Below are 14,380 nucleotides of genomic sequence, written 5' to 3' on the forward strand. Positions count from 1 at the left end.
AGATAGTATTTGTGAGTACACTTCTGAAAGTAGAGAAGGGACCTCTTTGCCCTCTTCACTCTGATGTTAACTTCCCTGACGGCTACATGTTGTTATTCAACTCCATAAATTATGAACATCATGTAATACTAGAGTAAAAATACACCTGGCACCAATGTTTTCTTAGATATGATTGTTGTAATTTGATTTTTTTCCTGTAGAATGATTGAAAGATGCATTGGGTTTTACCATTTTTGTCTCTTTAAGGGCCAGTATTATATTCAGGTACCTGTCATTTTAAGTTAATGTGAGGCACAAACACTGCATTCTGTTTACCTCTTAGTAATGCACAGGTATGTTTAGTACCCATATTATAGTATATGTACTTCTAGGTAAATTTTTAAAATAATTAGGACATGTCAGTAAATTTTTTTTTTTAAATTATGACTGTTCATTTGATATACTCACTCAATAATTTAAAAGAAATTTCCTATAAAAAGTGGGAGCTTGTTAGCAGAATACAGTAACAAAATCATTAGCTATCATCCTAAATTTAAGTACTCAAATTATTTAGAATCTGGTGTTACAGCTGTACCACACAATGATTAGGAAGAATTTAATCATGTATGCTGTATGACATGTAATACAAAGTTATGTTCTGTGCATTGCCTCGAGTTCACAGGAACAAATAATAGCACCATGTAACTAATTGACTGGGGAATATTCAAAAGTAAGCAACCTAAATATGAAACTTTAAGTGGTACAGGTTAAATAAAAAGCCAAGGAGGCCTGTAGACTGAGGAGTCAAATATTTGTATGGTTACTTGCTTTAAGTTTACAACTTCATGGAGACTACAGATTTTAATTTATTTTTCCTGGTAAGCAGGATGGAGGTAATATTTTTTCCTTCTTCAAATTATTTATCCTCATTGACTAACAAGAATTTAATATGAAGTTAAATGGTACTTTTTCATTTTAAGTGACAAACTTGAATTATCTCTACCATGTTAAGAATGAGCTTCTGTTTGTATACAATACAAATTCTATGGCAGGCATATATATTAAAATGTATAAATGTTTCTATGGAGAAAAAATGACAGAAGACAATACTCTGGTACTTTCGTTTGAATGTCAAAGTAAGCTCTGGATTATGAAAAGCACTAGGGATTCTGAATAAAGTTAAAATAAAGACAAGTAAAAGATGTAATTTAGACTATAAAACATACATAATAATAAGACACATTATATAATTGAAAAAAAGCCAGTGATAGATTGCTGGGCAAATAGACTGTTCCAGAATTATTATTACATCAAAACTATAAAAATAGACCTAATAATGGTTGATTTTTTAGGGAAGATAAATGATCAGTTATGCACTGCCATTAAAGATAACCTGAAATCCAGCCAACGATGTTCTTTAAGCTCTTATTCCTGATCACCTGCTGTGATTTCCCACCTTTTTTTTTTTTTTTTTCTTCCCCTTATTTTGAGCATTATGTAACTCTGTAACTCTGTCCTCTCAATTGTCTTGGTTTGTCTACGTACTGGGAGGACAACTTACTGTCATGTTAGGCACATAAGAAATACTGTTGAATATCCTACAAGACTATTATTGAGACCCACAATGAAAAATTTTAAGACAGAAATATAAAAACATTCAGAACTTCACAGGTCAGCAAATAATGTAGACATTCTTCTTCTGGCAAAAGACAGAAGTTAAAAATTGGCCTTAAGGGCTGTTGTATTCAGCTGAAAGTCATACTTGTATGCATTAAAAAAAAAAAAAGAGACTATCATAACATGCCTTACTGTTCTGTTTTTAATGAACTTGCAAGAAAAAGAAGATTTAAGACAGAGATATGCTTATCTATATAACGTAGGTTAAAAAACCTCTTGGGCTCCAGCCTTTAAAAACTGCTTCCTTGGAAGAGAGAATCATCCTATTCTTCTGAAGTGTTAACTATCCTCAGCCAAAGCATGAAATGGCTACGTATAAATATCAGGTTAAACATGCCTGGGACGGTTCTCTGGCATTGGAGCTTGTAGCCACATAATATTCCATGTTTCACCCTTCTGTTCTTCTAGATAGTCACATGCATGTTTTGCCCATTGGGAATGGTTCATGACTAACACCAATGCCTAAATTGTGCACAGGAATTGTTTGGGAAAGTGCAAGCTGGCATACTTTGAGCCTGTGCCAAGGTCTGTTTGAACACTTTAATACACCATTTTTAGATTATTTCCAATGTCCATGCATGTTCCATTTATGTTGCATTTTATAGACACACCTAAAGCAATCTTCTCAAAGTGATTTGAGGAAGGTAAGAAGAAACTGTGGTTCCCCATCTAAGGATAAATCATATTCACATTTCTAATTATTTCTTTATTCAAGCAATTAATGACCTTATATTTACTCAGAAACCAAATAAAAGAAACTTGATTGAAATTTGGCTTTTAGTTTAGATATTTGTTCATATGAAGATATTTAAAAAGTACACAGTGTCTAAACCAGACTTCTAACCTCTAGCAGATGTACCTCTTGGTTTAGACATCCTGTGGCCTTTATGAAAGGATCTTACAGTGAGATCGGGAAGAGGAAACATAGTGCAATAAGATGAAGTAAGCACAAGTAACTTTTGAACTCCTTTGGGTTATGGCTGTCAACATCAATTTGTAATGAAAATTATTTCTGAAGTGTAATGTATTTATTTTAAGATAAGAATAGAAAAGGAGTAAGGATAAATAAAACATCATCTGTTTTTTTCTGAATGCTGAGTATTCCATTTATAACTTTTCTTCTTCCTTTTTTTTTTTTTTTTTTTTTTTTTTTTTTTTTTTTTTTTTTTTTTTGTAGCTGGCCAAATTTGTGACATTGCTGGAAATTTTCTCCTCAGCATGGTCACAGGCACAAATAGCAGTCCATCTATTTTCTTAGGACTTTAGAAGATGTGTGGGTGCTCCATTAGTGAACCAGAAAGCAGTATAAATTTGTCACCGATTTAATTTCTCACAGACTTGCAATACTGTGCATTCTGAAGCACAAAGCCTTTTTAAAATTTTTGTTTCAACTTTTGACAGGGACAATGAGTGGTCCAGAAAACTGAGCTGTTGACCTGGAGTAGCTCAAATTAAATACAAATATATGTCTCTGGCTAGATGATGCAGCCTAAAAATCACATCAAAATGTTCTATTCATGAAAAATATTCTTTTCTGGATCCTGATGTATTTAAATTCCAGTTTTTGATATTTACATTTCTGTATTTATTCTCCCACTTTTTAAAAATACATGCTCAATTTCCTCAGGTTTCCTAAACATAATTCATCTTATAAAAGAAGCACACCATAGAAAACTTTTGCCTCAGAGGTAAACATTTGGAGAAGTAACACACTAAGCATAAGCCGTTTCCTTAAAGCTTACAGGTAAGTGGAAATAATTTAAAAATTGTGATGATAATGAAAGACCAGTAGTGTGCACAGCATTGTTAATTTGTAGTTTTGAATTATTAATTTACATTTTGTAGGTCTGCCAACTTTTTCTGCTGTTGATTGCATTCCAGTGCAAGTGAAGAATGAAAAATGGTACTGTGACTCTCCTGAGGAGGCTGTGATCTGTATACCTGTGCTATTGCTAGTATGTTTTCCATGCTGGGTTCAATTTATTAACATGGTGTGTTATCCATAAAATCACTGTCAGATAAAATGTATTGCAGCTAATTGTCACAGGCAGTGCTCTTCAAAATCACTGTAAGAAGTAGTTCAGCTTTCTGGGAAAAAAAAGAAACAGTTTCCACAAGAACATGGGTGCATGTCACCACCAAAAACAAAGACACATGTAGTTGGCACATGTTTTGTTGGATATTTGAGGATAGGCATGTGTGAGAAAAAAAGATGTAAAATGCCACAGAAACAGATGCAGAGAAGACACAGAAACCTATACATAGGCCTGAGCAATCACTGGGGATGTAGCTGTAAGAAAGGCAGAGCAAAAGAGATTCAAGATGACTATCAACCAAAAAGGAGCTGAGACTTTTAGTGAAACATTCACATGGTTTCAGAGGAAAAGAATGTACACACAATCTTTATAAATAGAGTGCATCAAAACATCGATGCCATCTATTTTTTTCTGACCAGAGACACTGCACTAACCAAGTCAAACTAAGTAAGAATACATTGCCAATTTTAAAGGCAGTTGCCTAAATAGATCCATAAATTACAATAACCTGGCAGCATTCATAATATGCATTTCCCTGTCAGGAAAATATGTGCATATACACCACAAAATACTTTATATACTTTCAGTCACTAGACTTTTTCCTAAATTTACTCATTACTTTCATATCTTCCATGGCTGTTTCCCCACATTTCCAGACTTGAGAAGTCTTCTGTTTATTCCAGGCTACACTAGTGATTAACCTCCTCTGGTTAAAGTATTTTTTTCCTCCTGCATTTCCTCGGGCAATGTTTATCTTTTCTCTGCCATTAGGCTGTGTTTTCCCTAATGTTTTGGATTGCTTCCTTCTTACTTGCTCCCAAAGGTTAGAGGCAGCATAAAAAAGCCCTTATTTTCTTGACTTTCCTATTTTGATTTTTCTTCATTGGCAAAATAATCCATGAAGTGAATCTCTATCTGCTTCACTTAAAGAATCACTGGCTTAAAAAGAGGATGTCTCAATTTAAAAAAAAAAAAAAAAAAAAAAAAATCTTACTAGGTTTATTTTTTTTCTTACAAATCATGTTTACAGAATAGCCAAATGCCCAGAGAAGTAAAAGCAGAATGCACTATGAGTAGAAAGTGAATGAAAAACTGACTTTGGTGGGTATGCTATTTTAATACTGTAAAAAAGGAATTTGTGATTGAATGTTTGGATAAAAAGTTCAGTTAAAAAAAGGAATAATCTGCTGGTAAAGAGATTATTTGTGAAAGCCATGCCATAAATTTCTGTTTAAATTAGAGGATAGCATAAAAAGTACTTACATGAAAAACTGTCACAAAAATTGTTATATGTGTGCGGACCTGAAAGTATGATCTTTCCTTTTAAATTTTTTTTCACAACAAATTTCATTTAGATTGTATTTTTTTTTCATTCAAAATGTAAATGTTCTACTGTGTTTATGATTGTCTGTGAATAACTTTGCATATTGCTAAACTCAGATGTTGCTTCATAATCTTCAGAAATACTGAAGTTGACTGTCCAGCCTAGGGGCATGCCAAGTAGAGATGTCACCCATATCTGAGCTTTCCTTAAGAATTAAATTCCATGAAAAATCGATCAGCTAAAAAATGAGTGATAGATATTCAGGGGGTTTGTTTTGGTTGTAAAAACTAGATTTATCAAGCTAAATGCATTTTTTTCTAGTCTATCTGAATTTTGAATGGGAAGTATGTTTTATTTTACAGTTAATTGTGATATCCTTATAATCCCCTTATTTTTTACATCTCATAAACACCATCTAGAACTTGAAAAGTGAGAAAAATCCTTGGTATTCCTTTACTGTCGATGATTAACTCAAAATTATAACATGTCCTGCGGGGGAAAGAGTGTCACATACGTGTGGGATAGCTTGGCTGTGAGGCTTTGTTTCCTTACCACGGACATTGTGTTACACATCATTCCTGAGACCTTCATGGTGTTATGAAGTTACTATAAAACTGTGTAACAGCCGAACATTCAAGATGTACTAAAGTGACAAACTTTAGCAGTTACACCTTCTTCCTCCTTCTCACTCCTTTAATAATCTTCCCTCCCAACAATAAAATTGTGTATATTTAAATGAAGATTTTCTTACCAGGCCTCTACCAGCTTTACCCTCTTCTAAAAGCAGTTCAGAGATGTCTATTATGAGACTTCTTTAGGGCTGGTGTTCTTCACATGTAATACATATAATCTGTCCAGTTCCCAAAAATTTCATTCAAAATGCTATTTACTGCTGTGAAAATGCCTGAAATAGAAAATTTCACATGTAATTTCAGGGACGTTAAAGAGCTGTAATAACCTAGCTACAGGAATACAACTACATGTTTAGGTAGCTGTAGAATGATATTTAATTATTACCACTAGGAAGAGGGGGGTTCCATCTGCAGAAATTTAAAGGATAAACTCTTAGAACTCTCTATGTGTCAAGCAAAAATTTACAGTACTATTAATCCAGTAGGTTTTCTCCAGCATATACACTTTTGATTGCAAAAACATATTGCAGCTTTTTAATTAAACACTATTTTTGGTAATGTAGAGCTCAGGAAAGGTTCTGGATTGCTAGCTGAGTGCACCGAGATCCTTATTTAGATTAAAACAAAAACAAACAAACAACACACAAACACAAACAAAAACAAAAACAAACCAACCAAAACACCCCCCCACCACACACACACACACACACACCCACCAAAAAAAAAAAAAAAAACCCAAAAAACCCACACCCACACCCAAACCCACACCACTGCAGGAATAATGATTAAAGCAGACTTCCTGGTACTGTTTCACTGTTGCACCCCAGAGGGACCCAAGTTATAATGTAGTTCAATTTGTCACACGTCTCTGAAATATGTGGATCCTCCATCTATACTATGTTACCACAGTATTACTGAAATAATACTGCTCAGCTGGTACTGAAGAATAATTAGGCAGGAAAGAATTTTTCTTATAAATAATACAGAAGAAAATATGTTACAAAAATTAATTTGGCTTCTCGAAGACAATGTCCCTCTTATCCCCTCATTGTAAGCTCTAAATTTGTTAATACTGTGAGATTTTGATCTGCTGTTAAGTTTCAGAGTTTCTCAAAGGAAGTGGGCTTGGCATTTTATAGTTGCCTGGGAAGCACTGCCCATGCTTATGATTGCACAGAAATATTTTTAGTATGATGGAAAGCTCTCCATCACTAATAGCTGCTCTTAAACCAGCTCCTTCATAAGACTTGAAGCACTCTCAGTTTCCTTCTGTCGAGGTGCAGACCTAAGAACCGAGTTCCTCCCTTTCCTAGTTCTTACCACTAATAGCAAAAATAAGGCGGGGGGTTGTGGGGTTGTGGCGTTGTGTTTGTTTGTTTGTCTTGTTTGTCTTTTTTCTCTGTACTGATGTATTAAATCGATCCTAAAGAACACAGACAATGTCTCTAAGACACTCCGAAACGCTGGTGTGAGCAGATGTCGGAAGACGCCTTCCGCCTGTTCCCGAACAGCCTAGGGCGGATTTCAGCCCCGGCTCTCCAACAACGCCCGTGAAATCCGGCCGAGTTACTCGCGTTTATGTTAAGGACTCCCAAACCTGTTTGTCACACCTCTTCCACTGGGCTCGGCGCGACAGATTCCATGATTATCTGTACTAAAGAAAGCCGCTGACCCCCTGACGAGCAGCACCCCGGGCTGCCCCGGCAGCTTCCCGCGCCTTTGTCACCTCAGAACCCTCCTGCCCGTCACCGCTCCCCTGCCCGCCCTTCCTCCTCTCCTCCCAGTCCCGCTTAGGCAAACGAGGCCTGTTACAAGCAGCCAGTGAAGAGGAAAACTCTAGCGATGCTGAAAAGAGAAAATAAAGTGTATCCAAAACTCCTAAAGCGCCCTGCGAGCCCCAAACACGCTACCGGGGTGCCGCCTCGCCTCCTCCCTCAGACCGGGCAGAGCTCAACTTGCCCACGCAGGAGAAAAGACAGAGGTGCCCCGAGGATTTTAGCTCAGTTCACCTGTTCTAACTCACAGACCTGCTTCTCACGCTTTATAACGACTGCTTATAGCTTTCCTTTTCGAGTCTTGACTTTATCTGATAGCGAATAATTAGCAATGTGTAAGTGGGTCCCCCCTCTCGAGGTCATGGAACAGTCCGCCGGGTTCCGGGCTCTGAGGCTCAGCGTTTAACCCCTTTCCTGCCGATCCCGAGGGATCTGCCTGAGGAGGCGGGGTGGGAAGCTGCGTCGGGGTCTGCTGCTGCGCTGGAGCACCGGGGCAGGTCAGGGTAGTGAACGCACTTCATACAGGCGGTGTGAAGCAGGGGCACCGACCACCCACCCGAAAAACGGCCTTAAATGCCATCTGATAAAGTTATCCAACCTGTCTTCTTAGTAGTATTGTGGAAACAACGTGGGTTTTGTTTGTTTGTTTGTTTGCAGGCTTGTTTGTTTTTATGATTCCCAGCGGAGAATTTTGTAGACCCTGTATAGACGGCACCTACCTGTCCCCCAGGTGAGCAGTCTCCTCATCCCTGCAGACAGAGCAGGGACGATGCAGAGCAAGCATCGTCCTTGCTCAGCCGGAGCAGCTGCTTTCCTCAGGTGGGCTCAGTCACGCACGGAAAATCACACTATGAAAAGCCACTGTCCATAGAGGAGACAGAGGAGTCCTGCAACTTCATTCGCATGACGGGAAAGAGTCCACTGAGCCACGTGCCCGCGGGGTTTTCTCTCTCGAGGTTTCGGAGGGCGCAGCCTCCTTTTATCCTAAACTCCCGGCCGCCCGTTGCCCTCTTCCTTTCCCCATCCACTGAGGTACTAGGAAGCTACAGAATTCCCGAACCCCCTAACACATATCCCCCCTTGAACCTGTCATTCTACTCCGAAGTTCAGAAGCTGAGGCTTGTGCAGACTCTTGCCTTTTTCAGGAGTCACGCTGTCTGAGCTCTGTAACAAACGGGCGGCTTGAAGTCACTAGACATATTAAGACCCCGATTTCAAAGACCTTAATGCTCATTCCTTCACCCACAGAATTGTTGGTAAACAATCCACATTAGCACAAAACGTTAGCACGTATTTTTCCTACCAGTCACCTCTCAGAAACTCTTCTCTTCAGCAATCGCTGGAGAACTGGAGGTGTCCTGACCCTGAGAGCTGGGGTCCCAACCTGCCTTTCCAAATTTAAGAATTCAAATGTTAAGATGGTGTGGGAAAGATTAAAAAAAAAAAAAAAAAAAAAAAAAATTGCTGAGAGAGTAAAGAAATTTATTAATTTTGTACTTACTCTTTAAAATTATGTAATGAAATGGGTAATTAGACCAAAATTTCCATGTTTTGTGTTTTGTCTTCTTTTTTCTTTGGTATTCCTTCTTTCTCTGTTCTTGCTTCTCCTTAACTTTGAGTGGCAATTCAATCCCACAAAAAGTTTTTGTTAAACAAAATAAAAGCATGTAAAAACCCCTATCATCTTCTTCTCATTTCTTAGTCTCTTCAGTCCATTGCCATATTAAATACTAGAAACTCTACTTCTCTTCCTCACATTATCTCTTAGGGTCTGAGTACTGGATGCTTGTGGTGTTTACACTGATGTTAATGCTTCCAATTAAATGTTTTCCTTTCAGTATCTTCCATCTTTGACAAATTTTCCAGCTCAGTATTCCTTCTCAGAATCAAGCTTTTTCTTTCCTTTCTCCTTTATTCTCTGATTCTCACAGGATCATGACCTGAACCATATTGAACTGTATGGTAAGAACTACATTTCTTAGGAAGAAGGGAAGGAATATAGCTTAAAGTAAATGCAGGAGGAAATTGGTAATTTTACTCCAGTTTATTTAAATTAATCAAAGTTATTAATTATTAGGCCTGCGCTGGTAGAAAGGAGCATGTGGAAAGACTTCTGGCAGAAAAACTTCTGCAAGTTGCACAGGTGCAGGAGAGATTTTTCTAGAAACCTCCCAAGTGATATGAATGGATCTACAAATTTGAGTTCCTTGTCTGCTTAAGGCCAAGGAAGGTAAGTTACTTGTGCTGGTGTCTGACAAATCATGTATATTGATATCATATTTTCCTTTAACATACTAGAGATTAGAATATTTAAATTGATTGCAGCTGCATAACTTCTTGTCTGAAAAATGTTTTGCACTTTCAGTTTATGTTTCAACATCAGGCCTGGCTATCTAATCTAGAAAGCACACATGGTGTACAGCTGCAAACACAGTCTTCAAAAGTGGAAGTAGAAGGAATACTCATTTTGCAAACTAACAACAATTCAATGCAATATTTTATTTAAAACATTGCAAATGAATAAAGTCTGCCTTTGCTTAGAGTTGGATGAGTTCTTAAAAAAAAAGTGTATGGTATTATACTCACCTAGTGAATTTTATTGTTTGCTTGTTTTCAATCAAATCTCCTTTTCACAGGAGAAAGTGTTTTGAACACTGGGAACTTTTGAAGTGGTGTTTGATTCTGTTGAACTAATGACCCTTCTCTACACAGAAATGTGCTTTTTACTCAAACACTTGCAAGATGGCTACAATTCTTTAGGTTTTGTTGTTTGTTTGTTTTGAGGTCTTTGCATGTGGTGGTGCCCAGGAAGTTCTACTTGAACATGAGGAAGAACTTCTTTACTGTGCAGTGACAAAGAACTGCACAGGTTGCCCAGAGAGATTGTGGAGTCCTCACCTGAGACATCCAAGCCTGGACATAATCCTGTGCCCTGTGCCCTGCTTGAACAGGGATGTTGGACTAAATGTCCCACTGTGGGCTCTTCCAACCTGACTGATTCCGTGATTCTGTGAATGTATTTAGGTATGACAATACACAGGTCAGAAAAAAGCCCCTAAATGCAACATTGATTTGTGAAGCTAAAAATTATACTCTTTTATAGCTGAAATCTATCTGAAGTACATACACTATGATACCTTGGCCATAGTAAAATTTTGAGAATAGTTACCATGTCACTGAATGCCCTCTAATGTCACTGAAAATATCAATATAACTTTTAAATATTAGCCCTACTGGATGTAAAATTTGTCTTGGAATCAAATTTTTCCCTTACTATTTCCCTTACTATTGCATTAGAGTTACTTCTTTAATGTTACAAGCAAGGATAATAAGTGTTAGAAGTCCTTCTCTGTTCTTTGAATATTTACCCCATAGACATGATTTTTCCAGTAGTGCTTTCTTGTCCTTGTTTCAGGAGTTGAGCAAATTGTGCCCATTTGTTTTATTTCCCTAAAATAATTTTGCTGCTTTGGTGGCTCATTAATTTGCAAGAAGCCCATTTTTTGTAATGAATCTTTACTCCAAATGACAGTTAGAGAAGAGCTTCTAGTTTTCACCTCCAAACATGACATTTATGACATTCAAAAATATATGCTGAATGTTTTGGTCCAAGGAAGCGGGAGGTAAGGTATCCAGAGCTCTTAGCTTGTTACTTTGAAAGTGCTCTGATTTAAATTCCGGCCTCCTATCTGGAAGTTAGTTGATCTCTGGGCATGAAGATCTAGGTAAAGCAGGTAGTGTGCAATCCATCAGTTGAAGTTTGGTCAGGAACCTGCTCTCAGCTTATGGAGTTCGGCCCTGTCACGGGCAGCCGGGCTCTTCCCCACTAGATGGTAGTAGAGGAGCAGCTCTGGCTACCCTGTTTTTAGAGCTGCACGTTCACCTCCTGAGGGTTCACATTCCCGCTCGTGAATAGCCTCGCGGAGGTACTTTGGAATAAGCTTCTTCCTTGTTTCGTAAAAAGTGAAGACTCCGGTAAGATTTTAAAGAAGGCTGAACTTTACAAAGAGAGGGGACGGATCCAAGTCACTCAATGATTGTGCAAACTTATTAGGATATTTTGTGGAGTATCTATTCCAGAAATATGTCATTCTAAATGGCATGAGTTGGACAGTCTTTTGTCTAACTCAAAAATAATGGTTTAATTCAGCACATAGCAATCTATCAGTCCAGATATATCAGAGGGATGTCTGTGGAACTGTTTTTCATTTGTAAAGACAGCAGCAAAAGTTGAAGCTGTGAATGTATTTAGAGACACAGGTAGGTAGTTGTATCAAAAATACATGATATAAACTTCAGGTAGCTGGGTGGTAAGGGCTGTGGGAAAATAATGGTGCATATGAAATGTAACCAATAGCAATTAAAAGTCTCACAATTCTTTTTTACGTGTGAAACTGAGTTTTTAAAATAAACAGGTAAAAATCTTCCTCAAATGAGCAATTTTGTAAATGTGGATGGGCTGCAAAAGAATTCCTCCACAGTTCTTGCTCCCCAGTGGTTTCCATGCTACTTTCTCTGATCCTCTGTTTATCTCAGTGCTTACTCTCCAGGCCTGATTCCTCTAAAAAGGTGTGGGTTATCTGAGATGCAGACTGCAACCATGAAAGCAGAGCAAATGAAAAATAGGAACATTGAATAATAAAGTTAATTTGGAAAGCCTTTGTTTGTTACTCATTCGCGAGAGGCTAAGAAAATTGCCTAGAGTAGTTTAGCAAATCAAAACATAACTTCACTCCCTACACTGAAAAATTTTAATTGGCCTTTGCAATTTTCCTTGTCTGCATCCAGTTTTAATTTCTGAAATACTAAGTTGTGACAACACCCTGGTACAAGTTGTTGCTACTAGAAATAGTCAGGAAGTAAGACATTTCAGGAAATAGGGATTTTCCAGTATGACTTTTTGCTGTCAATACGATTATTAATATTTGATACCAAAACACCTTGGCTGAACCATACCAGTTCAGACTTTCCTTCTGACTTTCTTACAGACACATTGATGTTGTCACTCATCCTGTCATACTATACCTCTTGTGATTGTTCAGGTGTTCTTTTCACAACATCGAATAATTGTCTCATCTTTACAGGTAGTAAAAAGTCTTTTTCTGAAGAAATCTGTGATCATTTTTCTCCCTGAGTGGGATCAGATGACATACTGGTAATATGTCCTCCCTATACTGTAGCTTCCACTGTTAGAAACACCATAGAGTTGCAATAGTGGGTGAGAAATTAACAAGTAGTACAAAAATCACTTAGAGATATTTATTAAGGTTGTGGTAGGTATTTGCTGGAATTTCTACACATCATTTAATTTTCCCTCTCAGCTTGAGTGATGTAAGTGCTTGGATAAACTATCACAAAATGATCATGTCCACCTTTTTACTCTGGGAATATATGTATATATTAACATATTTTTTTCTAATGCTCTGCTTGTTCTCACAATAATTTCTGCTTCTCATTCAGTTTCCATCTTTATTTTTATTACTTACTGTAGTGTTGCACTTGAGAAAGAGTAATTCAAAAGACATCTAAGCACAACCAGGAAAACCAGAAGAAAACAATATTTCAGAGTTTTGTTTCTGAAGTAAAGGAGTTTTGTGTCTGAAGTAAAGGAGTTTTGGAATCACAGTATTAGACATCATATTTCTAAATATGAAACAAACAGATTTAGCAAAGAAAAAAAAATTAATATGAATTGTAGAGCAAGTAGGTTAAAGAAATAGTAAAGCGACAACATTAATAAAGTAATTAGTATAGAAAGTTGTTAGTGTTGAACAAATAAGTGATTTTTACATATTTTAATTATGTTTGTCACCTTCTGCCAAATTTGTTTATACCAGTAGTTTACTGACATTTGAAAATATATTTAGTGAAATGTAAGAAAACATGTATAGTATTCTGTTTATTAAGAGTTGGATCCATGAAGATTACATGTAATAGAAAGATTAAGAGCTGATCTAGAGTGGTCAAAGAGATCTGTGAAAAATTATTTGACTCTAGAAAGCCAAGTTCATGCGTCCCTCTTTACTAGTATTTATACGTGTCCATTGTTTGCATGTTTCAGTATAATTTTCACAAACTTGCCTGCAGTGAACATTAGGATTTCTAGGCTGTAATTCCAGGTATATTGGAAAAAAATTATGGCAGTAATTTTCTTTTATGATCGTTTTTTTGTGATACAGGAAGTATGGGAGTTTTACAGGTGAGAAAAAGAAAAATTATTTAGAGTTTTGAAATAAGCAGGTAATATCAATTGAAGTAAAGCGACAAAAGTAATGACTTTATGCCAAATTTATACAGAAATGCATTGAAGAATACGACTTAGTCAAAGGCATTTAGAATCTAATGTAATAATCATTGTGATATGTAGAATTGTTGTTAGGTAATATAATAAATAGGAATACTGTCACTCAGGACTAAGATCTAGTTTATGCTCTTCTGCAATGTGATTTGAGTCCACATCTTTAAGACTGGCAAATGTGCATTGTGTTTCATAATGTATTCTTACAAATTCCATAAATACAACAATGAATTCATTCTTCTTGTTTTGTGTCTATTCTGTTTTACATCTAGCTATTTGGACAAATGAATAAACCTCCCTATGATGTTTTCCTCTTAAGTAGACTCAGTACATGTAATTGCACACATAATAACATAATATTTTATACTATTAAGAGAATCTGATAATCTACTGATTATTTTGTGTCTTCAGTGATAAACACATATGTGGTTTATTTCCAGTTTGAAAGCAAAACAGTATTTACTAGTACATTCATTAGCCTTGACAAAGTAAATTTTTCCATTTAAAAAAATAAATTGATTAGAATAACGATAGAGATGTCTGTAAAATAACTGTTGTAGTGCCACTGTGATATTGCTGAACTGGCCACTGAGAAAGGGAGTATCTTCCATCAGACCCAGTCACTGTTACCTGATGAACAGTGTTGGTGCAAAGCTTGG

The 14,380-nt window shown here is 36.7% G+C and overlaps 1 protein-coding gene across 1 annotated transcript in view; it reads right to left on the reverse strand.

Moving 5' to 3' along the window:
- NIPBL (NIPBL cohesin loading factor) overlaps window positions 1-5,920 on the reverse strand; it is a 149,603-nt gene extending 143,683 nt beyond the window's left edge. Inside the window, exon 1 of the mRNA XM_058423982.1 lies at window positions 5,768-5,920. The gene's annotated coding sequence lies outside the window, so the exon portion shown is untranslated. The remainder of the gene's footprint in view (window positions 1-5,767) is intronic.
- Window positions 5,921-14,380: the final 8,460 nt, after the last annotated feature.

This window comes from Hirundo rustica, chromosome Z (assembly GCF_015227805.2).
Source record: "Hirundo rustica isolate bHirRus1 chromosome Z, bHirRus1.pri.v3, whole genome shotgun sequence".
NCBI classification, from domain to species: Eukaryota; Metazoa; Chordata; class Aves; order Passeriformes; family Hirundinidae; genus Hirundo; species Hirundo rustica.